General features: G+C 42.6%; 1 long non-coding RNA gene across 3 annotated transcripts in view; it reads left to right on the forward strand.

The window, feature by feature from the left end:
- Window positions 1-25,698, forward strand: part of LOC130155279 (uncharacterized) — a 37,151-nt gene that overhangs the window by 9,449 nt on the left and 2,004 nt on the right. For 2 of the 3 annotated variants that reach the window (XR_008823991.1, XR_008823990.1), the window contains exons 3-6: window positions 1,554-7,627; window positions 9,163-9,275; window positions 11,851-11,968; window positions 24,444-24,518. This is a non-coding gene — a long non-coding RNA (uncharacterized LOC130155279). Of the gene's footprint in view, window positions 1-1,553; window positions 7,628-9,162; window positions 9,276-11,850; window positions 11,969-19,200; window positions 24,153-24,443; window positions 24,519-25,698 lie in introns of those variants that run through there. The other variant, XR_008823992.1, reaches the window with a different exon arrangement.

Here is a 25,698-nt window from a genome sequence, read left to right on the forward strand (position 1 = left end):
CCATGGTAACATGATGCAAGGGCAAACCCACAAGCTGCAGCTGGAGGGCTGTCTTGCAGGTGATAAGGTGGTAGATACCCACGTCTCCTGCCAAGTCATTTATGGAGATGCTGCACAGTGCTGCACGGTGAGTCATTCGACACAGGTACCATGATGTGACAGACATCCAGAAGAGGAAGGGGGTAACCTCAGGGACACACAGCAGAGCCTGCTCCCACCTGGCACAGCAGCTGGAATCACTCTGTAGCTGCAGTCGCTTTTTCACAGATACCAAACTCATGGTCTCTCTCTGGATGCATTTGCAGCAACTTACATGTAAATAATAAAAGCCCTGTGCATTCGTCTCTTGGTAAGGATCATATGTATGCTTATGTTAACGCAGATGGTAATTGCACACAGCCGTCTGGCTACTGGTGTCACCCTCCCTGTTGAAGGGCTGATGCATCGCAGCTTTGAATGGGGGGCTATTGAGAGAGAGCCCCTCTGTGCACAGGGGAGGGGGAAAGGGTCTGCAGTAACAAACTGGAAAAGCTCCTATTTTACCTGATAATACTATAAAACTCATCTAACTCTCTCGTACAAACACAGCACAACTTTTCTGAGCGTACAGTCCAAATTATTCCTACACTGCATTTTTGTTTAAGCATTAAAATTCAAGGTCTAAATACGTAGTTTGAAATTGGAGAGGAGTACATGCACATTGCAAATGTAGATATATCTTGCTGAGTACACAGCCCATAAAATATGTAGTATAAGATCACTCATTTATTTAAAGATGCTTTTTACTTCAGATGGAAAATGACACAAATCTAAATATTACAATGCAAAGTAATGTGTAACTGTCTGTATGTTATAGCCTTAACACTATACTTTTGATGCAGAAGAGATATAGCAGCTGCACTTTAATTTCAAGCAAATTGATCCCAGATGTAAATGTTGTTTTGTTCCATGGAAGATAGTGCACAGGTAAAGCAAATATCATTGGTTTATAGTCCAACAGAGTGTTGCAACAGGATCCAGCCTCTTCTGCCTGGGCACACATAAAAGCCTGGTGGCTGCGACAGAGTAGGATGTCTGAAAAGTATACCGTAAAAAGAGATAGCTTTGCTTTTTACCCTTTAAGAATACAACCACCTGTGATCTAAGTAGCTGTTTTGAAGCCAGGAAAGCTTCTTGACTTGTCAATTGTCCTGGAGGCAAGATCTAAATTTGGCTTGTTTTCCATTTCTTTTCACTTCACATTTTGTAGAAGCATTTTTCTCTCACCCTATTTATGTTTGGCATAAAAGGGAAAAAAAACAAACAAACAAACAACCAAAAATCCCCCTACATTTACTGATTCAGTGAGCCACTACTTTCAAAGTAAAAATAATAGTAGGAATTGTGCTTCACTGCCCGGAGATACCCCCAACGTCAGTGGGACCATGGGCAACGTATAAACAGCATAATAGTTTCTTTACCATCCCCTGCATATAGAGGACAGCAAAGTCCAAATATCCTGCTGTCACATCTCTTCTTTTGAACAATAAGATTTTTTATTTTTTGTCAAGTAGGGCAACCTGCTTGTCCACAGAGGAGAAACCCACAACAGACAACTTACCCCAGTGCTGCTTCCCAGTACCAGAACTCAACCAAGCACAGCTGCTGGAGCCCAGTAAACTCATCCAGAAGCAAGAGAAGATCTCTCAGGTCAATTATTTCTTCAGTTTTTAAAAGTGTAGATGTAGGACTACTTTACCTGTGTGGGATCTGGCTGTGCAATCCTTTCCTGTGCAGGCTGGCTGGCGGGTGCACGTAATGCATTAGCACATGGGCGCTGCTGGCTCAGAAAGGGGCCACTCGCAGCCCACCTTGGGTGATGATTGTTCTGCAGGCTGGCTCAAAAAGAGGTGGCAGCGATGCCCTTCACCTCTCATGACAACTCTCCACTTCTATATAGCTCCCCTTTGCCTTTCCATCCTTCTGCAAGACGGATTACTTGTAGCTGGTGTTTCCTGCTTTTGTTTTCTATTGCTTTTAGGTCAGGTTTGCACATGCGTTTATTCTGGTTTCACAAAGGCTGTGATTTAGTTAATTGGGGGGATAATGTGTTTGGATGCTTCTAAATCAGTATCATTTGAATTGATGTTTAAAGTTAAACATTTGAGAGCTCCTCTATTTGATAGCTACACTGATTTAACTCTTATTTCCTTCTGAATCAGTGTAGGCAAATCAATGCACAAGTTGTGCACTGGATGCATTTCCTTTCAAATACCAAAATACCTGAATAAAGGTATATATACCATATGTAAAGGTGTTACTGAAGGGCAGGTACTAGACAAAACTGTGGCACTTCTGCACAGCAAGTATTTTTTTCTTCATACAGTGCAGGGAATCGACTGAATCTGTCACAGATGTGTATAAGATGTGTACAACCTTATGTAGCAACTTCTGCGAGTATTTAGCAGTAAGACATATTGACCACATTCTGAAGTCCTTACTCAGACGAAACCTGCCCAGAGGTCAATGTGAATCTCGATTAATCGATTTACTCAGAAACAGCTCACAGTTTCTGTACGGTTTTGAAGCACAAACCTTTGAACAGAATACAAAATCAGAATTAACATCACACCAGGACATGGGAAGCCACAGTGAATGTTCGTCCACACGAGCTGTTCTTCGCTGGGGTCATGAAAAGTGTGGCAGAGAAGGGAATGTTAATTTTTTGGCAGCATTGGGTTGTGGGAGGAGGCTGGGGTGGGAGCAGGGACAAGGATGCATTTGCCGAGAGGATGTAGCAGCATGCACTCAGCCCCGGCTGCTTGACAGAGCTGCTGTATAATAGCAGGGCACTCACCTCAAATCATAGGTTGTGAAAACTGACATTTCCATTCAAATTACTCCAATAGCCAACTGTTCCCCGGTGCAACTTCTTCTGTAAGTGACACAGTGACAGTGATCCAGGAATTTAACTTGCTGTTGTCTCGTTCCAAGTGGAATTATGAAGTTTGTGACATGCATTAGGAGGATGGCTCCTGGTCGCAGCCGGTGCTTTGCGTGTCTGTGCGATTAATCACAGGTCGAGCACAGAGCCCAGGAAGTTTTGTCAGCTCAGGATAGCTGTCCCTGCTGTGAACCTCCTCTTACTGAGTCCTTTTCTCTTCGTTTCCCATTGTCTGAGAGAAAAGCTACTGCTCCACTGAAGTTTTCCTGGCACCTCCTGGTTCCTTGAGATTTGTTTTAAGCTTCTGTCTTTAATTATGATGGGCAGATCATCTGTTCTTGACACATGAGTGCCTGATGGTCACATCGCTGTGCACCCTCCTCTCCTCAGAGATGCCTCTTGGATTTATTTTTTTTTCCCCACAATTTAACTGTGCAAGTTACCTTTTAAATTTCTGTCTAGCCTTTTAAGCAGGAAGCCTTCTCTGTTCATAAAACAAACCATCAGATTTTGTAATTTGAGGTGTTTGCCATATACAGGCTGAAATTGCATGTAATTTTTGCACAGCTTTACTTTTGTATTACATGGTCAACCATAAAACCCCTTCGGTTTGTTGCACTCTGCAACAAATGTCACCAAACTGGCTTTGGCTTCCGCATTTGGCGGAGGAGCCAAAGCGTTTGATGGTGGATTACCTGCCTGTACCTTCCATGCTCCTGGACAAATCTCCGTCGGTCAGCTGCAACTGATGACCAAAGCAACAAGTCTCAAGGTAGGTCCTTCGTATGCCATGGTGGCATCTTTCAGAAGAGGGTCCCAGGACCCATCCAGTGGTCAGGTTGGCACAGCACCATGGAACTGGGAGAGACTGGGATGTGGTTGGGGTCAGGCTATGGGCCCTCTTGTTCTACCCCATGTCTTCTGCAGAGAAGCTGGGCAAGGACATGGATCCTTCATGCCTGGTGAACTAAAACTAGCAATGGCCCAGAGCCCCAGTGATGGATCTGAACGTCAGCAAGCTCGAAATCTATCTGCATCTGGATCTCAGCCTGGCTTACGGTCATCTTCACTCAAACCCCATTTTTTTTAACTTGATAACCAGGAAATTCATCAATCAGTTACTAAGGAAAATATAATTATAAAGTCATGTTTACCTACACTTCTTGGAGAACAGGGCCTCACTATTGCTATCGCAGTCAGAAGAATAACTAATGTCAGGGTTTTATAGTGAATTCATTACCTCCTTGGACAGGGAGCAACTCTCACTATATTTTGCAGAAAAACTTTCAGAAGAAGAAAAAATACAGTGTGTGCTGTTTGGGAGTCATAGTCTTCACCGCATGACAACGGAAGTCAATAGACCAAATACATGGACTGTTTTTTGATTCGGCACCATGCACCATCCATGAATGAAGATATTCTGTTAAATTAAAATTAGTCCATCATTTCCAAATAAAATTTTCATAGAATATTGCATCTCAGATGCTCTGCAAAATGATGTATAACCAACATGCTCAGGGGTCAGTTGTTAGGGTATACTGGTATCCTGGAATATCAGACTACTCCAAGCTTATGCTTTGATCTTGCTTTCAAGTTCCTGGAAGTTAATTCTGGTCCCTGTTGGTCCCTGAGTGTGGATAAAGTCTATGCTAGGTATTCACCACCACCATTTTTTCTGTAAGACTAATTTCACATCTCCCTCCACATCCCCTACCATCCCAACATTTCCTTTATCTGATTCACCTCCTGCATGTGGTTCCCTTTGGGTTTAAGCTAAGTGTTTGAAAGCAATGGGAAGTGTCCACAGGGGACTGTGACCTCTGGGGTTTAGATCAGGTGCTTTGCTACTCAGTTTTCATTTCTGCTTTTGGACCTGCAGCAACAGCCCAATCATCTACAAAGCTTAAAAGCTCATGAAAGCTTCTTCAGTCTTCAGAGGTGTCATGTCATTACACTGCGCTGTAAGTTCTGGTATCAGTTGGCTGTGGTTGAAGCCTTCAATAAATTCCTTTTGAATATGACTTTATGGTTTTCCACCTGCAAAGAAATACAGCCTCATTTACAGACCGCTGTTGTGTTTATGTTCATTTTGGAAGACACATCCATCTACTGAGAAAAGGTCTGACCAAGACTGTGGAAATTGCCACTAAAGCAAAGGTGGGGATTGGATATGTCCCAAACCAAAACTTGCTAAAATTTTGCTGTTCTATCCTTAAGAAAGGAAACTGCAGAGCTGCCTTCCTGGGGCACTGCTTCGTAGTAAGTCAGGGTACTTCTGAAGCAAAAACATGTGTAATCTTTATTTATTCTATACCATTATCTGGAATCCCCAAATAGTTTCTATATGTTTGTTTGAAAGCGGTTCCATGACACCATGGATGCTGAGCTGTATCTGGGACTTGATAGCTGGCTTAGTGCTGTTGAGCTGACTCAGATGACACTAAATATTTCTTCACACCTACGGAAGGGTCATGTCAGTACAGGCAACCCTAAGAACAGAAAACAACATGAGAAAATGATCTGATTGCTTAATTCCCTGCAGTGGACCTGCTTTGAATATCACGACAAAGGCCACAAGCACTTCAGATTCTTGATGTGAGAGGCCTCTGGAAATTGTTGAGATTTCGTATTCCTGCGAGAGGAGATGTGCCATACTCAGGAACAGGAAAGCCCCCATCTCGTGCAATGCCCACCGGTCCCAGTGCTGCTGGAGCTGCAACATGCTGGGTGATCAGTGCACCTTGCACAAGCATTTGTAGGCTTTGCACAACACTGCAGGGAGATCCTGGGTGTCTCAAGGCACTTTTACACAGAGAAGAAATGCTCAAAACCATAAAAACCTCCCCCAAAAATACTAATGAATTATGTGCTCAAGGCTGTCAAAGAGTGAAAAATTACTTGAGCACAGCAATTTAAAAAGTTGGGGGTGAGGCAGTGTTTGCAATTACTATTATAGAGACCATATAGGCTTTTGATGAGAAATAAATAAAACCCAACCTGTTTAGTGAATATTAAGCTGCCTTGTGAAGTTTCAGAAAACACCACTTTGCCTGTTGTGAGAAGTAACAGCTTTAAATCTCCCATGGTCTGGCCAAGGAGAGAAGCGTGTGTACTGGGTTTGGGTTGAAGGAGATATGCTGTAAAAATAGTGGCTTTCATTAAGATGAATCACAGTAAAAGTAACAAAAAAGTGCTTTGATACAACGGTGAATAGAGGATTAACTGCACAATGCTGCTGTTTTTTTAATTCTGCATGTCTCCTTTTTTTTGTGTGTTTGTTCGTGATGCCAGCAATAAAAATAATGTTTGGCTGCTAAGTGCGTAAGTGTGCTAAAAAAGGGCTTTATAGTGCCCAGAATCTGTTTGTCAGCAGGTGACTGCTGTGGGGAGGGAGGAAGGGGAAAGCTTGTCTTATTTTATTTTCAAGGGTAGAAATTTAACATTGGGAACCCAATTCATATTTTATTTCTTATCAAAACTTATCTCCGTAACTATGAGCATGTATATGCACCAAATAAATAAAAAAATATTAAAAAAAAAAAGTACAGCCCATCCAGCTTTGAGGGCGGGTTATTTATAGAAGATCTCTGCCTTTTGTCAGATTGGTGGTTAACGATGTTCTTCCAGAATAAACCCTATTCTGTGCAGCAGAAGAGGAAGAGTCCTGCGGAGAGTGTGCATGTAAGCTAATGTCCCCGAGACAGAAAGGGCTGTGGCAGAAAACGCTGCTGAGCAAAATCCACAACAATCTAATCATCATCTCTGGTAGTCAGTGAGAGCTGTGGGAGAAGACGTTGTATAAAGCAGATACATCCAGGAAATAATGCCTGTCCAGTGCAGCCAGATGGAGTGGGTATATCCTGACCAAGCATTTATTTTAATAAATGTTCAATTAAAATTATTTCTGTAGTGCAAGCATGGTCCAGAAGTAGTATAGGAATTAATAAGATTGCTGATAGAAATAAACATTAAGATAATTGTGCACAAGTTAAGAATGACGGTTATAAAAAAAAATTCTTAACATTTCTATAGGATTATTTTATGCATGTACAAACCAGAAAATGTTAGTTCAAGCTATGCTTTAAAATCATGTTTTTAAAACTCTAGCTCTTTTTTGCACAAAAAATCACCCGTAACAGTGCCAGCTCTTCCTGTGCCCATGCAACACGTCTGTAATCTGTGAGTTTATATAAACACAGTAATTGAGGAAAAACTCTGCTAGAAACTTTTATCTGTATTATGTCTGTAATATGACATACATGCTGTCTAACCCGAAGTTTATGGTAGCAGAGGTGACGGATGAACAGAGGAAGATTTTTCTGGTTTTATACCTTGATATAACCCCATTTATGTGTGAATTTGTGGGTACATGAATCCCTTATTAAGTGAGTAGAGCTCTTCATACAGCTAAAATTCTGTACGTGCTTAAGTACTGCCTGGGACAGCATCCAAGCAGGCGCTTAGCAGCCGGCTTTTATTTTGTTGGTTACACCTTGGTCTTATTCCTTCTGTGAGTTTGTTTATCAAAATGCGATGTATGTCCCAGGTTAAAGTTTCTGGAGCATACCTGTGGTGTGTTTGCAGCCTTCATCCTCGAGTCAAAGGTGGAAGGCACCTGAAAATAAACAGAAGTCAGACGTGCTGATGCCAGGGATGGGTCTGACGCTGATTAGCAGACAGTCTGGAAATGCCAGAAATGAAAAGGTTAAGTACACAATTTATTTTTTAAATGAGAGACTTTGTGTTTGTCTGGCAAAATATTACAATATGTAGTTTGGAGGTTTTTTTAGAGGTGCTTCGTTTCGTTCAGTAATTAGGCCTGAGTGGTTATCTCAGATCCTTTTTCCCATACTTTGGACATTATTTCTGCGTACGTTCAGGTGATGATGTTAAGTGCACACGAACACTTCTGAGAAGTAGGCACTGGGTGTCACACGTCAGTATGTCCAACAACGCGTGTCCTTGTGCACGTGCCGCCGCTCGCCCTGTTCTGTTTCCAGCTCTGCAGGTGACCCATGGCCATGCAGGATCCCACCTGGCAAACCAAGCCACTCTGGCCATGGCACAGACCCTGTCCTGCAGCCCACGATCCCAGCCCAACTCCAGCACCCAGCTGGGGAAACACGGCAGACCAGTGCCTGGCTACCCGGTCCTGGCTGGGATGGTGCAAGCGTGTACAGCTACTCTGTGAGAAGAGAAAATCAAATCTAGGCTGCACGCAATCAATAGATCTTAAAACAGCTGAGTATTTCTAGAAATAATGCTTTGGAGAGGTGTCTGTGACCCAGAAAGGAAAAGCTTTAGCAGTGTCTAAAATTCCTGGAAGGGTTTTTTTATTTCTCTGCCCGCATCTCTTTAACCTGCTACTTCAAATCCTTGGTGGCTGCTTCAGATTTTCCATCAAGGCAGTCACCCAGGATGGACATCTGGCACAAAGGGGACCACAAAGCTGGGCATGTTCAGCCTGGAGAAGAGAAGAGGGAGAGGGCATCTCACCAGTGCCTACAAAGATCTTAAGGGCGAGCGTCAGGAGGATGGGTCCAGGCTCTTCTCAGCGGTGCCCAGCGACAGGACAAGGGGCATCGGGCACAGGCTGCAGCACAGGGGCTTCCATCTGAGCGTGGGGCAGAACTTGTGCGCTGTGAGGGTGAGCACGGGCACAGCTGCCCGGAGAGGCTGTGGGGTTCTCCTGCTCTGCAGACACCCCAACCCGCCTGGACGTGGCTCTGTGCAGCCTGCTCTGGGGGACCCTGCTCTAGCAGGGGGTGGGATGGGGTGGGCTCCAGAGGGCCCTTCCAGCCCCCACCATGCTGAGATTCTGTGGCCAAAGCTCGAGGCTGCCCCTGCCCATTGGGACGTTCCCCTGGTGAGGAGGGTGCGAAGCATCCCGGGGAGCCCCAGGTCACTGCCACCACCTGCAGCTGCCCGACACTGCACCTAATTGCCCCACCAGGGCCGGCTCATGCCAAGACAGTTAACGGTCAATGCACCAGATTGTCCCCCAGGGTATTTGCAAAGTGCCCAAAGCTCCCACAGCCACAGCGTGGACTCCAGTGGGCTGCTGGGCCCCTGCTCCGTTAGCTGTTCTGATGAAGACTAACCCAGGTTGCAACTACTCAGTGTTGAAATTCAAGCTGCCAGTGTACCTAGGGAAATGGAAACAAGGGGAAGGGAAATGCTGGAGTAAATTTAAATAAGAAATCCATTCAGCAAAATAAAAAAGGATTTGGGTTTTGCAGTAGCTGCAAGCAGAGGAGCTAAAGACCAGTCATGAAGGAGATTCCATGTATGAGTAGCTACACTCTGGAGCAGTCCGTGGGTGTGCCCTGTGCTCATGGGTGAAAAGCAACACGTAAGTCTTCACAGGCTTCAACTCTAAAGATTCAGTTTATTTGTGACAATATTATTTGTTCACTCCTAATGAATAAATATTGCAAATAATACTGTTACTCTGCATTATCTAAATGTTGTTAAAAATAGAACATGCATTAATTTAAATATTACACATCGTACAAGTACAGGCACTGTACAGATGTGAGTTAAAGGGCTAGAGCTGTATTTTCATTTTCAGGCCACTAATAACGCTCACGTCTCCGTTACCATATCTGACATTGCTGTATGCCTAATGATTCCTTCTGAATTTGCTCATGAGAAACACCTTAATATTTAAATCATCACACCAAATATTAAAAGGTTTTGCTGGTTTCCCCTTTCACTCCAAGCACAAACTAGGTGCAAGCTATGCATCTTTAAAGTCAATGCATCTCTCCAGTCATTACAAAATGGGAAATAAATAAATAAATAAATAAATAAATAAATAAATAAATAAATAAGCCAAAAAACCCAAGGGCTGGTAATTTAGTACTAGAAAGTTAATTCAGGAGACCTCTAACCTTTAAACCACCACGTGACTATTGATTTTCAATATTGCGCGGGTCCGTGCCACCCTAAGCGTGTAGTTCAGCAGATTCAGAACAGTTTTTTCCTGATCAGTTCAGTCCCCAAGTACTTGTGCATTAAGACAACAAATACCGGCGGCTCCCAGCCTGTCACATGGCAGCCCCGTGGACGTGCCGGGTTTCTAATGAATATGGGCCGCTGGCAAACAGACCACGGCGAGGGGTTTCCTCCGGCCTCTTCCCAAAACCCGAGGGCTGTGCCGTGGCCGGGGACCAGCGCGGGGCCAAGGCAGCCAGTGGCGGGAAGGGATGCGCTGTGCGGTCCATGGAGCCCGAGCATGGCACGTGCTAACGTGAGGCCTCTGCACAAACCACTGCCTTCACGCCAAAGCATTTCCATTTAACATTTAATTATATTCCCCGTGTTAAGTTGAGGGTTGTAAGGCTTCTAAACCTGCTTTTCTCCACCCAAGAAGCAAATGAAGATGGAAATAGTGGTGATGCTCCAAGATGCTCTGAGCCCTGGTGTCTGGATTATGTGGTAATACCAGGACATGCTACTTTAAACACCTTCCTCCTTTTGTAATCACCAATTAGTTAAATCAGCGACGGTGCCAGGCTGATGTGCTGCAGGCCATGTGCGCAGCATCCCCAGCTCTGATGAAGATGTGTTTTAACCCACACACCTAAAAAAGACTTCAGCCTTCCCTCCTCCCCCCAGCTTTATTGATTATTGAAAATGTTACATCCCGGGGAAGAAAATGTCATTGCTTTAAATACCAGCATTAACAGTTGATAAAAGTTCTTTTTCACCAAGGCGCATATGATGAAGAAAAATTAAACAATGGAAAAGACAGAGAAATATACAGAATTTAAAAGAGAAAAGAAAATCATTTGCACATTAATTCGACCGCGAAGGAGCTTCACTCCCTTAAGTAAGCAGCTTAAAAGCGAACACGTCTCATACTGGACTTTTTACTGGAACGGTGAAATATATAATGAAATTCAACAAGGAAACTGGAAAAACAGCCAAATTGGTGCAGCAAAGTGGTTAATAGGATCATTAGCCTACTCGCTGTATTTTTTTGGACATTGTGTGCCTGTACCGTAGTCCTCGAGAGCAGATTGCAGGAACAGGCTGACAGTTACCCGCTAACTCAGCAGTGCTGGGTGCAAACTGCCATCTTCCTGTGGATTTACAGCTGCCACTTCTGCTACTTCAATTAGTTCTATAGCACACAGATGTTGCTTAAATGTTGCTGCTAATGATACTGCAATAAGCGTAAGATTCATGCCATATTTTGAGGCACGTAAATTTCTCAAGTGGCACAATTAAAGTGGAAATATTAGGTGGGGAGAACTTGGCAGTCTCTCCAACTTGGAAAGCGCACCCGCTATGCAATAATGGGTCAAAAATTCATTCAAGTTTTACTGCTGTTCAGAGTTTTAAAAGACTTTTCACAGTTGAATGCAAAGTAGTAAAAAGCAGAGTATTAGGAAATGAGAATGCTGTTCTGTTATTCAGACATGACTTTTAATTTCAAATTGAAATCACATGCTTACCTTCGCCGCGAGGGCTGCATGTTGCCTAGCCGCACCGCCAAGATGCAAAAGGAATAAATAAAAAGTTTTCATTAATAATGATTTAATTGCTGCATCTGCACAAAGGTTCAGCATAGCGGTTGTATTAACGGGGGGGTGTGGGGGGGGGGGTGGGAAATGGTTTCCCAAATCACACACAGAGACAACATCAATCATTTCTGAAGCCAGATGTAGCCTCCAAACTGCAGCCTGACAACACATCTCCTGTTTGTGCAGCCACCAAGCAATTATTCTTTCCATTATATCTCCCAATGACAGATCTCCAAACCCAGGGCTGTAAAAATTAGAGTTTGGGCTTATACAGTTGTGTCAGGTCTTAAAAAAAAAATAAGAAAACTTATCATGGCTGCAGTGTTTATGAGCTTGTCAAAGTACATGTACATAATTTTCATCAGAATTTCTTTTACCTCATTTCCAATCCTTCAGGATTAGATTTATCAGCAGCTCATTCGGGGACAGCTCTGTGCGTGCATCCGAGCGGCTTTTCCACCTGCAAGCAGGATCCAGAGGGGAGCCTGTTGGGTTGGCTCTGGTTGTGAAACACGTAAGCTTTTCTTCATCCCCAAATATTTTTCTCATTCAAATTGTTTTTAACATACTGCCTTAGATGTCTGACAAATTTAAGGTGCAATTTTTAAAAATGGTTTTACAGCTCAGTCATGTTCGGAACATACATCACTGCGAATGCATTTTGATGGCGAAGTAATGGCGGCAGCACTAAACCAGGAGGCAAACCCGAAGAAAGATAGCTGGAAATCCAAAGATTATTCCATGTAATGTTTCATTTATTTATACCAAGGAAAGATTAGCAGGCGAGTACTGATTTTGAAACTTCCAGTGTATGCAGTATTTAAAGGATGAAGTTAAATGTTAGGAGAAGTCATCAATGGCAAACTAAGGGTGCACCAGCCTGGTGAGCACTGGCACCTTGTATGTAAATTACTGATATTCTACCGCGGTGCCCAAATGTTTCCATTTCTCTGCATGGCTCCGTCCCACTCCTGGCTTGGATTATTTAACAGCAAATCTTACAGATGTCAGACTTGTCTTGTTCCGAGGCAACAAGGACAATAAGTTCCAGCTGACCTCAGGACAATGAATCTTGCAAGAGCACGGTGTGTGTTTTATACCAGCGTGAACAGCTCCCGTGTAATGGAGAGAGAGGGAGATGTCACCCTCGCCTCGCTGCTGGCAGGCACTGCCTGAGTGCAGAGGCAGCCCCAGACCCCACAAACGGGAAGGAGGCAGCCAGTGCAGGAACTTCTTCTTTCCATTTCCCCCCTTTTTTTTGCTTTATGTTTGAGCATGGCATTGTCCAGCCAATGAGCCCAACGAGGGCCCTTTACGGAGAAGGGGGTTGCAGAAGGGGTTTGAAACTGTTGGCCAAAACACTTCTCTATTTTTCCATCTTTCTGTGGTCCTGCCTCACATCTGACTGCCTTGTGGTACATACAGCCCCACACTGCATTAGGAGATAGTGTATTTTATTAAAAGATTGCTTGTTCCCCAGCTGGCCTGTCTGCTACAGAAAATCATTTGATTCCAGTTATTTCCCATTCAACTGGAGTAGTTACTATTTCTGTGAATGGCCTTGATGCTGAGGATCAAATGGGTTTGGTTTCTGGTTGCCCCTACTTGGTTTACACTTGTAACACAAGGTGTCGGGCTCAAGTTGACACGAGATACTCACTGTATGCCAAAGCCCATGACTTTTCACAATAACATAAAAAAAATACCTTAATCCCACAAAGTGATCTTTCTTTGCCACTTATCAGGGTGTGGGCTGCTCAGTGGGAATGAGTCTTCTATTGGATATGGAAAAGATTATACATGGGACGTCTTCTGAGCACAAAAATGACCAGTTCACCCCAACTGAACACAAACCAATGTGCCAAAGCATCCATCAACTGTACCACCAGCCACCCCCAGCACTGACCCCTTTCCTCCGTTTAAAGCACTGACATTGCAAATGGCCAGAAAATGCACTATTTGGGCCCAGGCGCGGTGTTTTTTGCAGGGTGGAGTGAGGGTGGCCACAACAGTGTCTGAGCTCTGCTGTCCTCTCTGCCAGCCTCAGGGATACCCCTATGACTTCCCCATCCCCTTATTTAATTATTTCAGCTTCACTGCTGCTGAACTCCACCCAAAATTCCTGCTGCTTCAAAGGCACAAGCTGGATCATGTTTTCCCCGTGATGTGCAGATATTTATTAATTGTGCTGGTTCACGTAAGGAGGACATCAACGCTCGATGCTTCTCCTCTTTCCAGAAGGAGATGCTCAGCATGTCCTGCCTCACTGCAAACCAGCTTGTGTCAAGCTGCCTTTTGATAAAATGCCCTTAGAAATGTTTTTAACCAGGAGCCCTGGCTATTAGCTATTTTCTTCTCTCAGTGAATGCAACTATTAATTCCCAAGTAGTTATCCATGATTTCCCCTCTAGAAAAGCGATCAGCATCGATAAACGTTCATGCCCTGGGCTTTACCATGCAATAATGTAACTGAAATTTAATTTCTGCCAACCAAATTTGTTTTAAAACTGAACTCAAGATGGAGAAAAAAAAACAAACACAACTTTTAAGGTCAGTTTTCAGGAGGAAGGCTGCAGAGATCTCTGATTTGTATTTGTGAAAGTGCAATCAATGTGTGATGGTGATTTTACACAATTCCAAAAAAATGAATGCCCTTTCCCTGTAAAATTTATTGTTTCTGTGATTCATCTAAGATTTTTGTCCTCCAGTGTATGAGTGATCACCCGTGATTTATGCACCAAAGGAGTAAGTAGATCCAAAATGGGGTAGAAAAAAAAAAAAGCAGCTTTGCTCGGAGTATCACTCCAAACTCTTTGTCTAAGTTACTGCAGCAATATCGGAGCTATAAGGTAACGCACCGCAAAGTTGCCATGGGATTATGCACCGATTTACTCAGCGGTGTTATTTAGGGGGAAAAAAATCAAATCAAATCTGTGTAGTTACCTTGGCAACCACCAAAGTGTCTTCTGTTTGGGTTCCCTGATAGACAGGTCGGGCCAGGGCATTCCTGGTGTAAGCCCTTGCATCCAGCGTGGTCCCCAGCGGTCCTGGGATGGCTCCTGGAACAAAGTGCTACATGAGCTACCTAGCTTTTGGTACTGTCCAGGCGATGCGGAAAAGGCTTTTATTTGCATTGGAAAAGATTTCATAACTCCGTCCCACTCTGACTTTGGCAGTTTGTTTCTCATTTCAGATACACTCTGTAATCTATTATGATATATAGGCCAGTCTTATTCCCCCCACCCTCACTCCAGCCTATGTCCTCTTTCTATTTAGGAATTAATTATGATGCTATCTCATATAACTCATTAGTATCAATTAATTCTTTCCCTTTCATGATTTTATATAGCTAAATTAGATTGCCTCTTAGGAACTTAATAATCAGTATTGGACTCATTTAGACATATCTTTTTTCCCTTCTCCACCCAGTTTTACTTGGACACGAGGATGCGGTGGCTGGAAATGTCCTGTCCCCTCCAGAGGGGACAAGGCTGGTGTGATGGCACCACCTGTGCCCCATCTCCACCACCCCCACCAGCTCCGGTGTCTCGCCCTGCTGCAAGGCTTGGCCTCGTATCACCCGTAATTCTGAATTCCAGAAGTCTTTTTTATTATTATTTATTTATTTTGAGGCTGCATAAGATGTTATTCTTGGTTTATCAGAATGAATAGGAGATATCCTACTTCTAGCAATTGGCCAAACCATCGTGAATTATCTTCCCCTTAAACTCGCCACAGGGACAGAGGGAAACGTCGAGGGAGATGTACATTTTCCTCATTCATCTTAGTGGGGTGTTAACTTTGAAATCACAGCGTTGCTGGCATTCACATGTCCATATTTAACTGCTTCACTGCTTACTGGCACATCGAATCCATTCAGGGAAAAAAGCAGTAATATGATTGAAGATATCTGGCAGGACCTGATATTCCCACTCATTTTGAATCTGATCCAGCAGCAGCAAAGGCAATTAAATAACAAGTTTTCTCCAGCAAAATGAGTTGCAAAATGCCCCCAGCTGCATGATGTAGGAAATACACCTTGATTTTACTAATTGCCATGCCCGTACCTTGCTGTGGCGGTATCCAAAGTGGCTTTGCATGACCCACTTCATATATTTCAGATCACCAAGCGCTAGCCCGGGCTGAGCTGCATGCCACCAAGTGGGGGCTGTGGGCAGGGGGTGGTGAAGGGTGGGGGGGCTTTGCCTTGTTTGAAACATCAAACATCATCTGCCACCCTTCGGCAACGTGATGCTCCAGATGCTCCTGCGATCAGCCAAGGAAGAGTGCTCGGGCTCAGCCTTTCGCTGCAAATAAAGGCCAGGCTGTTGTAGGTGCAGGTTAGCTTTGGTGAGACAGCAAAATGCCGCCTCAAAAGCAGAATTTCAAGAGATCAGCCAACGTCATTTTAAAACCTAGCCATCCCAGGCTGAAACCAAATCATCCTAGCAGCAGCACCAAGCAGCCATGCTCTGTTTATTGCAAGATGACCACCAAAAAGTTGGATTTTTTTTTTTAAGGATTGAACTAAGAGTGGGGAAAAAAAAGCAGCATTAGATAAGTTACTGCAGGTTGCAGCACACAGATGCTTGCACATGTGTATGTATAGTAAAGGATGATATTGCATCTCCTTTATGTCACCTGGTACTGGCGAAGTGTTACCGGAAGAGGTACCCCTATGGCAGGACAAAGCTGGCCATCATTGCTTTTCCTGCAGCAACTTTGGAGGAGGCCTGGCTCCTCCTCAGATGAACTGCAGAAGATGGCTGTATTGATCCCAAATTTTATTGTTTCCGTATTCATTGCCAGATCAAACAATGGAGCCAGTGACAGGGTGAAGCAGCAGGAAGGGTCTTCTGGGAAAGCAGATATACGCAAAATGTTTTTAATAACTAGCATAAGGAGTGTAATTGCTAAATCCCAATTAAGGAAGATATGGGTCAAGTGAAGGAAAAAGAAGGGTGGGTTTCTGTGAAAGGAGAGGAAAAGGCAAAAGGCTGAGGCTCGTAGGACAGCTTGATTTCTGAATGCATTCAGATTTGCAGTTTCCTTCTCCCTTCGCTCCCCCAGCGTTGGGCCGCTCACTACCCCTGCTCCCAGGGCTCCCAGCCCGAAACCTCAGTTTGGGGGGACGGCAAGGAAGAAAAAAAAAAGGAAAAAAGAAAAAAAGGGGGAAAAAAGGAACCCGAAACTTTACCAGGAGGGCAAAAATTTTTGGGGGGGAGAAAACGACAACATTGTTTCCCTCAAAATTTGAAGTAAATTCAATCTAAAACCCTTTCAGGATGGCTTTCAAGTATGATTTTCACTAAAAATATCGGAAAAAGTGCTATCTGATCTTCCCCCCCCCCCCCCCCCCCCTTAGAATGTTTACTCATTCTCCTAAGGAGAAATTATTCTCATTATCAAAAAAATCTTAACCATTATTGTTCAGATCTGAGGGTTTTACTGAATATGCACTTCCTTCGTCTAATCAGGGAGCTACCCAGCATTATTTAATCTATTTACATTCATGTATGCAATTATATTTCATAATCTGATTATGTGTTTCATATCTCTATACAGATGAAAATGCTGAATGTTGCATTTCTTTTTTATTGTATGAGTTTTCAAGTTCTTTTTGGATGGAAATAAGAGTTCAGTAATACTGTGGTGGGAACCGCATTAATTTTATCGGCTAAAGAGACCTACCAAAATAGTGCTGGATGCAAACGGGAAGAGCATATTTCTCTATACATGTTCTGCACCTGAAGCAAATGAATTACATTAATAAAGTTAATATGTAAAGATATTATTATCTATAGTCAAAAAATGGAATAGATTGTTTCTGATCATCATGTCCTTCAAGATACTAAAATCCAGCAGATCTTATCCTTTCAAATCTATTTTTTTATTCATAGACAGGGAGAGGAATACACATTTTCTGCTCTTCCAACTCCCAATCATGTTTTCAGTTTTGAATGAATTAGTCATTGACCTGAACCAGCTGAATGCATTGAAATGGAGAGGAAAAAAAAAAAAAAGGAAAAAAAAAGAAAAAACATTTCTCTGGCATTGCTTAAATCACTGTCACCAAGTTTATCATCGCAACAAAGTCTGAGTCTAAGTGCTGAGCTGGTGGCTTCTGCCAGCTCGGTCATCTGAACCACTTCAAAATGCTCTCAGAAAGTATCTTCTGCCTAAGACTGTTTTGCATTTAATCTGAACTATTTAAGTTATAAATGACCTTGGTCTCCTTCCAATGGCACCCCTCCGTGCTGATCTAATTCAGGGGTGAGATGCCAACCTCAGCCCATGGTAGGTCCATGCACCCTGGCCAAGCCATGCCCACCTCTAATGGGCCTTTGGTGACAGCCACCAGCACTGTGATGGGATCATTAATGAGTGCAAGAATATCCCAGAACTACCTTGGTTTTGCAGTTAGTGTCTTTTATCGATTTTATTCATTATGGTATGAAGTCAGAGGGTCACAAGACAGCCATGTGCACAGTGGTCCATACCTGCAGATGTCAGTCCCCACCGGCATCCCCCTGTCTCAGCCCACCACCATGACTTTCTCCTGTCTCACCAGCAGCAAAGCTTTCCCGATTAGGGGGTATTATAGACCTGCAATTCATAAATATTTAATCTTCACATTAAAAATGTGGGGCAGAATAGCCATTAGGGTCTGACAATGAATAGGCTTTCTCTTTTGATCATTATGTCAGAAGAATGTAGGACAAGGTATTTTTTTGATAAGGTAAAGAGAAAATTGAAAGCAATGATAGAAAACAATGTAAATTTGACCTGGATGACACCCAGTTGTGTCTGCTGAAATGTTTATTTTAGCATCCAAACCTACTCTTTCTGCCATCGCTTGTATTTGAACTTACTATAGGAGAGCAAAGTACAGGCAGTTCACACAAAGCAGAATTATTTATGTCAGCTTCCATTAAGAAAGGAAAATTTCAGCACAGAAACAAACCAAAAATCTTTATTTTCTTATCTGTGACCCAAAATGTGGCATCCCTACAGCAAGAAACTGCCGAGTCCTTGCTCTCGCTTTGCCAGATCTGGTAAACTGGCCTGAAAGCCCATCATCTTCTGTATCAACTGGTGGAAGATGAGGCCATTGAAAGGGTAGCTCCCTTCCCATCATGCTGCTTGGGAGAAAAAACTGTCCTCCTGATAACACTCCCACAGGTTATTTCTGTAATATCTGGGGGCAGCACCTGGAGAGCATGAGAAGATTATTTGTTTCCATTAACTGCTTGCCAGGCAAATTAACAAATAAAAATAAAAATATTTAAAGTGGTTTATTGCAGATTTCTGCATTTACATCAGTAATTACTCTATTATATATATTTATTACTTTTTTGAGCCAACCCAGTTTCTTGGTCATGGCATTTTACAATTATCAAAAGCAGAGCATTTTGGACAGTTTTATGTGTAACGCCATAAAGAAGTTTTTTCAGGACACCATTGTCTGTTACAGATGCTGCTCTCAGTCTTTATTTTCCCTGTGCCCAGGATAGGTCCCTCCTCAGGGCTGAGCTGCTGAAGCATCCTGGCAAGTCCTTGGCTGGGGATGTGCAGCTCTGGAGCAGGGACTGATGTGGGCAAGGAGGGCTTGGCTTAGACCTCTGTAGAACAGCGAGTCTTCAGCAGGCTTGAGCCAGTAAATACTGGGTTAGAGCTGAAAACTAAAAGGCCTGAGTACTTTTCCCATAAAACCAACTTTTTTTCTTTTTATGTTTTGATAAATAGTAGGACTTTCTGAAAAAGGCTCCTGCACAGCAGCTTCTTGAGGGTCTCCCATCTGTACTGTCCATGCATGATGCCCACCACAATCCGCAGCGTAGGGGTTGGCAGAAACAAATACAGCGCAGAAGGAGGGTGAAGCGTGTCTCTCCATAGCATCCTCTCTGTCCTGCCTGGGATCTATCTCCTTTCTCCTGCAGAAGAGACCAGTAGCTCTTGCTTGTAGATGAAGCATGGCAATGGCCTTGATTTCTCACTCAACAGAAGCATAAAGCCAACAGGAACCATCCCACGAAACGGGACCCAGGCAGCAGCACAGCCTTTCGGCAGCTCAGCCTCATTTGGGATGCAAGGTGGCAAAAGCACCAATACAACTACCTGGTCCTCAAGTCATGTGACCATGGCACTGTGGACTGAAAATAAAGCAGAACTGAATGAGAAACACAGATGCTTATCAATGGTTGAAGACCTCTGTCCTTGCAAGAAAACCAAAACCATTTTTATCTGACAACCTTCTCTTATTAGACTATTTTATGAAGATTTTGTCAGTCAATCTAACTTCTAAAAAGGTCAATAGTAAGTTTCTTCTGTTTTCCTCTCCCCTCGTACAATAACAAAGACTGAATTCTATCGCTTCTGCAAGCACTTCCCACTCCTACTGTCATGATGTGGCTGAGAAGTGACGAGTTGTGTAACAGGAAAGTGTTGAGACAAACGATGGTGCTGCGACGAGAAGGAGCTGCTGTGGTCTCCTTGCAGACAGCACTCAGCACAACCCCACCACGCTTCTTCCACCCCGTTCTTTTTTCTGATGTAGAACAAACTTTGTGTCTGTGCCCTAACACCCAATTCTCCTGGTAACCCTGTTTTACCCTTCTCTGCAGACTTTCTTCCTTTCCTGTTCCTCTCAGGTGATTTAATCAATGGTTTTTGTATCTAGTTGCTTGTCTTCAAGATCTTCAGCATAGGAGGACACGGGTTTTATTGCAGATCTTCCACTACCGAGTTCCTCGTCCTCCTCAGCAGCAGCAGGACACTGGCTGTATGGACCTTCTGGGTTCTGTTTTGAGTTGATACCTCACTGGCTTCCTTAAAACTGGGAAAGAAAGGTGGTAACTAGGAATTATTTATTTTACAAAATGCCTATGATTTCTGTTTCACTGATTTCCATGAAGAAAAGAAACCCCGAGCCCATGCAAAGCTGCTCTACTTGTGTAGCGCAGGAACGATGTGAACACGCTGTGTCCCCACGGTCTTGTTCTAACATTTCTCTGATGAGGTACCCAACTGCTGTTTCCATTTTATGCCATGCTACATGCTAGGTAAATTTTGGAAACTTTTTTTCCAAATTAAGTTATGCTCAGTGTTTTCCTCACATAGGGAATTTATTTGTTTAAATAAGTGTCTAAATCTATGAAGTCACTTTGCTTTGGGCCCCTACTGCTCCTGTGCCCACCCTTTCTGGCTTTAACCTGGAGAGTGACACGGCTCAGATGATTGTGTGGTGGCTGCAGTCGATGGCCCTCACCCAAGCGTCACCCCTTGGTCCATCAGAGCCTCTGGCTGGTCCCTACCCACTGCTTGGCCTTTGTTAATTTGTCCAGGGTGTGTTTTAAGGGATGGAGTAAGTGAGGGGGTAGTTGGGTAGAAACCTTGGAAGTTCTTTTAGAGATACTTCAGATACTACAGTGCTTGTTGGATTCATGATTTGCTCTAAAATGAGACCCGCTGATAAACCAGAAAGGTGAAGAAGCACCATGCAATGAATTTACGTTCTACGGCTTGGCTCCTGCCGTTTTATTTTCCTTTTTTCTTCTCACTACACAGAGTCTGCCCAAATAGCCTTGTGAGATGTTTTTTAGAGGTTGTTTGTTTATTATTATTTCTACTCATTACAGTTTCAAAGTAGTTTTGTGTCTGTGAAGCTAAGTCCACAGCAATTGCTTCTTTTTCTTTTCTTCTTTTTTTTTATTATTATTATTTTTGTGCGTGTGTGTGTAACCTTGGGACTAGAGCTGTAGTATGGATGAAGGTGGTGACTGCAGCAGAACCAGTACACAGGGACCCCCCTTGCAAACCTTGGTGGTCATCCAGCACCTCTCACGTCGCTGGCCGGAGGCACTGAGGCTGGCTTCAGGGGGGTCACTCCCCATCCCGGTGCTGTCCTTCACCTGCTGAGGACTGACCTATGGGTCTGAGCTGTGGTGGCCAGAGCTAAAACTGCCCAGGAGAGCAGCGCTGAGCTGCAGCAGGTTGTCCCCGGCTCCTGTGTCCTGCATCGTGGGTGCAGCATCACACACAAGAACTCCACAGCACAAGGAAAGAGGTCATTAAATACAACTTTATTGGGTTTCATCATACAGTTTGTTTTTCATATCTTCTTCCTTTCTCCTCTCCGACTTCCCCTTGGTGTCTTCATCCTACGTTTCATCGTGAACACAGGACAACTTTAAAATTTGTTGGTTGCTTTACCCAGAGGAATTCCAGCCTCAGTTTCCCTTTTTTGGTTGAATTTTTCCTTTTTAGATTTGACACAGTAAACAACCTGTGGGTTGTTTCTGGTTGGAGCAGAGTAGGTTTCAGATAATTTCCTTGCACCCTCACCACCCCACCTTGGTCTGTTCTGAAGGCAGCTGCTGCCTCTGCTATAAAGTTGTTTCTCAAATGTTTTAAAGTATCTCAAGGTAAATGCAAAAAAAAGTCACATAACAACCAAAATCCTCTAAAAACTTTGTGGGCACCAAAAATATACCATTTTGTGACCAATTCACTGCACTCTTTTTTTCACGATGACCTTTCAGTACTAGGACTAAGTTGATAAAGAGGAAACAAAACCATTACAGTAGAACAGTTACTTTATCTGAATGTGTAAGAAATCAAAAAATTACGACTATATAGCTTCCATCGCTAGCATCGCATTTCAGCTGGCCAAACTGGACTAGCAATGTCACCAGCTGAAATGGGGGTACCAGGCCAGGAGGTCTCAAACCCTCCATTGGTTAATTCTGACCTTAGAAATAATATTTTCTTATACATAACAATGAAATTCAGCATTCTGGATGAGATAAAAGAGATAGCTTGGGTTTAATTATTTAATGCACACAGTTTAAAGTTCCAGTACAGCTCATTTTATTTAAAACTGTAGTATTTTATGAAGTATCTGACTAAAGATAATGATCGCTTTTTAAATGATACACACCAACTTTCAAAAAGTTTTTATTACTTGTGGGACTTTAGGAACATTCCTCCTTTGTATGCTTTTGTAGAGACTGTTTGCATACTCTGACTCCAGACTGGGTGCTTTCTCTTCCTTTTCCTGTAAAACTTACGGCAGTACATTGTATAATGACAAGTGACCAAAAAAAATCAATTTGTAATCTGATTTGAGGGTTTTGATTTCCTCTGATGAGTTTAAATTTCATTAAAAGCAACCTTATTCGAACATAAAAGAACTCCTTGAAGGGTAAAACAGGGAATTGTCTCAAAGAGTATAAAGAATCTAAACTCTTTTGTGCTATTTATTCACGGCATTAATTGTGAGGTCCAACGGGCGGTGTCGGTTGGCAGATGCACTGTTATCAGCCCTGCGATCTGAACGAGGAGGGGAAAAAAAGCACAAGGGCTCACATTCAAAAATCATTCTTTGGCGTATTGACACTTTAGTTATCAACAGCCCTTATTATCTGCTTAGCGGCGGAGTGCAGCTTGCTGGTGACATAATAAGCTACAAATCACTGATGGGGCCTTTCTGCATTCTCCTAATTGTGTGTATTCTCTAGAAAAAAATTATCGTTGGGCTTCTTGTCTTGATGAGAAATTGACATTTTCTGGTGGAGCCTGGTGAGCACTATGTGGGGAGATAAGACATAGTTGTTTTAAAGGAGTGCAGCCATTCTTTCAGAGGCCTCTTTATTGCTCTAGTTGACCCACTTGATGAGTATGGATTTCATGAGGTCTTTTTCAGCATTTGAACTATAAAAGGTTCAGAATGACACCACCCCTTATAGACAAAAGATAACCTTGCCCTTTGAATATATTGATTCTTTATTAACTAGGCTGTTTAATGCAATGAAATGAGGCATTAGATTGAAGCCTATTTCAAGTGCTTTGAATAATCTTTAAAAGCTTGAAAGACTTTTAAAAGCTGCTCTGCAATAATTGGCATATACTTTTAGAGACTCTATTCCTTCATTTTGATTAAGGAATTTTTATCATCTTCCTATGTCTAAACTCACTATAGGCTGACACAACATATTTTCTCACCAGGGCTATTACCAAGTTACAGATAGGGACGTGTTGTAGGTGGTGGATTGCTCTAGGACTTGTCATTTCTAGCAAAAAATGTATGGGTTTTCTTCTTTTGTATTTTCTTTGCGTTGAAAGTTAGACAAACCATTTAGATGCTCATTATTCAAACCTTTGAAATAAACCTAAAAGGAAAAGTGCCAGTAGGCATCATGGAGACTTCCATCCCTATAAACCATCTTATTTTTTAGTGGGATGCATCTGATTATGCCACCGTTTAAACATCATACACGGATACATACTCAAAGTGGAACAATTTTCAATGCATAATAATAATAATAATAATCCAAAGTGCTCTGTATTTTTAACATCTGTTTTCATCAAACATGAAAACTATGGAAATATCAGAGAATAAAGGAAATTTAGTTAAATATCCCAGTTTTCCTTCTTTGTACATTGTGACTACAGTAAGCTGCACCTTCTCGTCACACTCCATCACTTAACGGCTGGAACATGGGGTGATGAAGGAGAGACTCAGGCACACGGCATGTCGTTTGGCAGTATATACGCATACACAAGTACATACATTGGAGCTCAGAGTTTCTCAGTGCCCTCTCAAAGTTGTCAGCAGCCCTCTGATTAATGACAGGATAAAACTCACATAACAAACTCCCCCGCTTTACCTGCGTAGGCACTTGAGTTGCTCTGCCTGCTGTGCATGGAGCCGGACCCATAATCCTGTACAAATACCCTTTTGCTGGTGGCCATGGTCACGCAAAATGAGGCAGGCACACGCTTGGCATTTGGGGCAGTGAACTCACACCTCTACTTCAGGCTGGAACTGTCTCCCACAAGAACACCCTCCGATTAGCAGGCTGAGTCACGTTTACCTCGGTATATCTGTATTTCAAGTACATTCTATGTATATCGTACATACTAGAGTCCAGAGATGAAATATTTGTGTTCAGTATTATAATTAGCAAAAACATTTGCTTCCTTATCAGCATGTAGAAGATGAGTACGTCGACCTTTGCTGTCAAACCGCTGCACGGAAAATATGGGTTGTGCTAATGTTTAAAGTAAGTTTTCCTGTTTACAGACTTTCACAATATGAAATTAAAATAGAAGAAGAAAAAAAAATAATTACTGTTACCTTCACTTTACAAAAAGTGTGTCTGAAGCACAGTTTTGGTTAAATACTTCACCAAGGCTGAGCAACAAGTCATTGCCGGGCTGCAGAGCAGAGGTCTCCTTCCTCATCATCCCCGGGGCTGCCTGGGCTGGCTATCCTGGGGCACCGAAAAGCCCACGTCAAGGACTGTGCTTTTTCTTAACCAACAAAACTTAGAATTCTACCATTTAGAAATGAAACCCCCAGTGTTGCATTTTGTTGTTTTGTGTTTAGTCACTTTTTTTAATAATCAAACCAGATAAAATTACTAAAAATGAAATTCACAGACAAGAAATACTTTAATTAAATATTGTGTAAAATGAACATTTTTTTATACAGTTAAATATATGAAAAAATGTACAGATAAAACAATCTTATTGTAGGGTCTTTAACAGTAAAATCTACCATTTAGTGAAGCTTTCCGTCTGGAGACAATGAAGCAATGAGTGCATTGACTAAGTAATCTAAAACACAAACAGATTGCATTTATGAAGAAACTTGCAGACTTTCTTAACATGTACACGTGACCTCTTCCTTAGAGCAAAACCTTACTTAGACAAAATATAACGGAGGCAATTCAGTTCCAAAGTGACTTCTCAGGCTTTTCCACTTAGCTAAGCCTTATTCGTTATCACAAAGGAAATGCGTGCGGCATTTATCAGCTGTGATACGCTGTATCGTTCTTTTAAACCCTTTAATAAACACTTTACTAAAATGTGCATTTTTGCCCAGAAAGAAAAAAAAAAAAGAAAAAAAATAAGATCCCTCCTTTTTGGTTAAAACTTTAATTCTGCTGCAGTTTGCAACATGTTTTGCAGTGCTGCATTTGCAAACTATTTAGTGCAAAGTAAAAAAAAAACAAAACAACAACAACAAAAAAAAAAAAAAAAACAAAAAAAACCAACCCAAAACTCCATGTTTCTCTGTATGGATTTGGCACGAAAAGCCACGATATATGACGGAGATCATTCCAGTTTAAAAAGTACAGTCGTCTATGAGTCTATTACAAAAGGTTCCATAAAAAAACCAATACACCTAAATAAACAAACCCCAAACATTTAAAAATTATGTATGATCCTGATTTTGTG

This window comes from Falco biarmicus, chromosome 9 (genome assembly GCF_023638135.1).
Source record: "Falco biarmicus isolate bFalBia1 chromosome 9, bFalBia1.pri, whole genome shotgun sequence".
Taxonomy (NCBI): domain Eukaryota; kingdom Metazoa; phylum Chordata; class Aves; order Falconiformes; family Falconidae; genus Falco; species Falco biarmicus.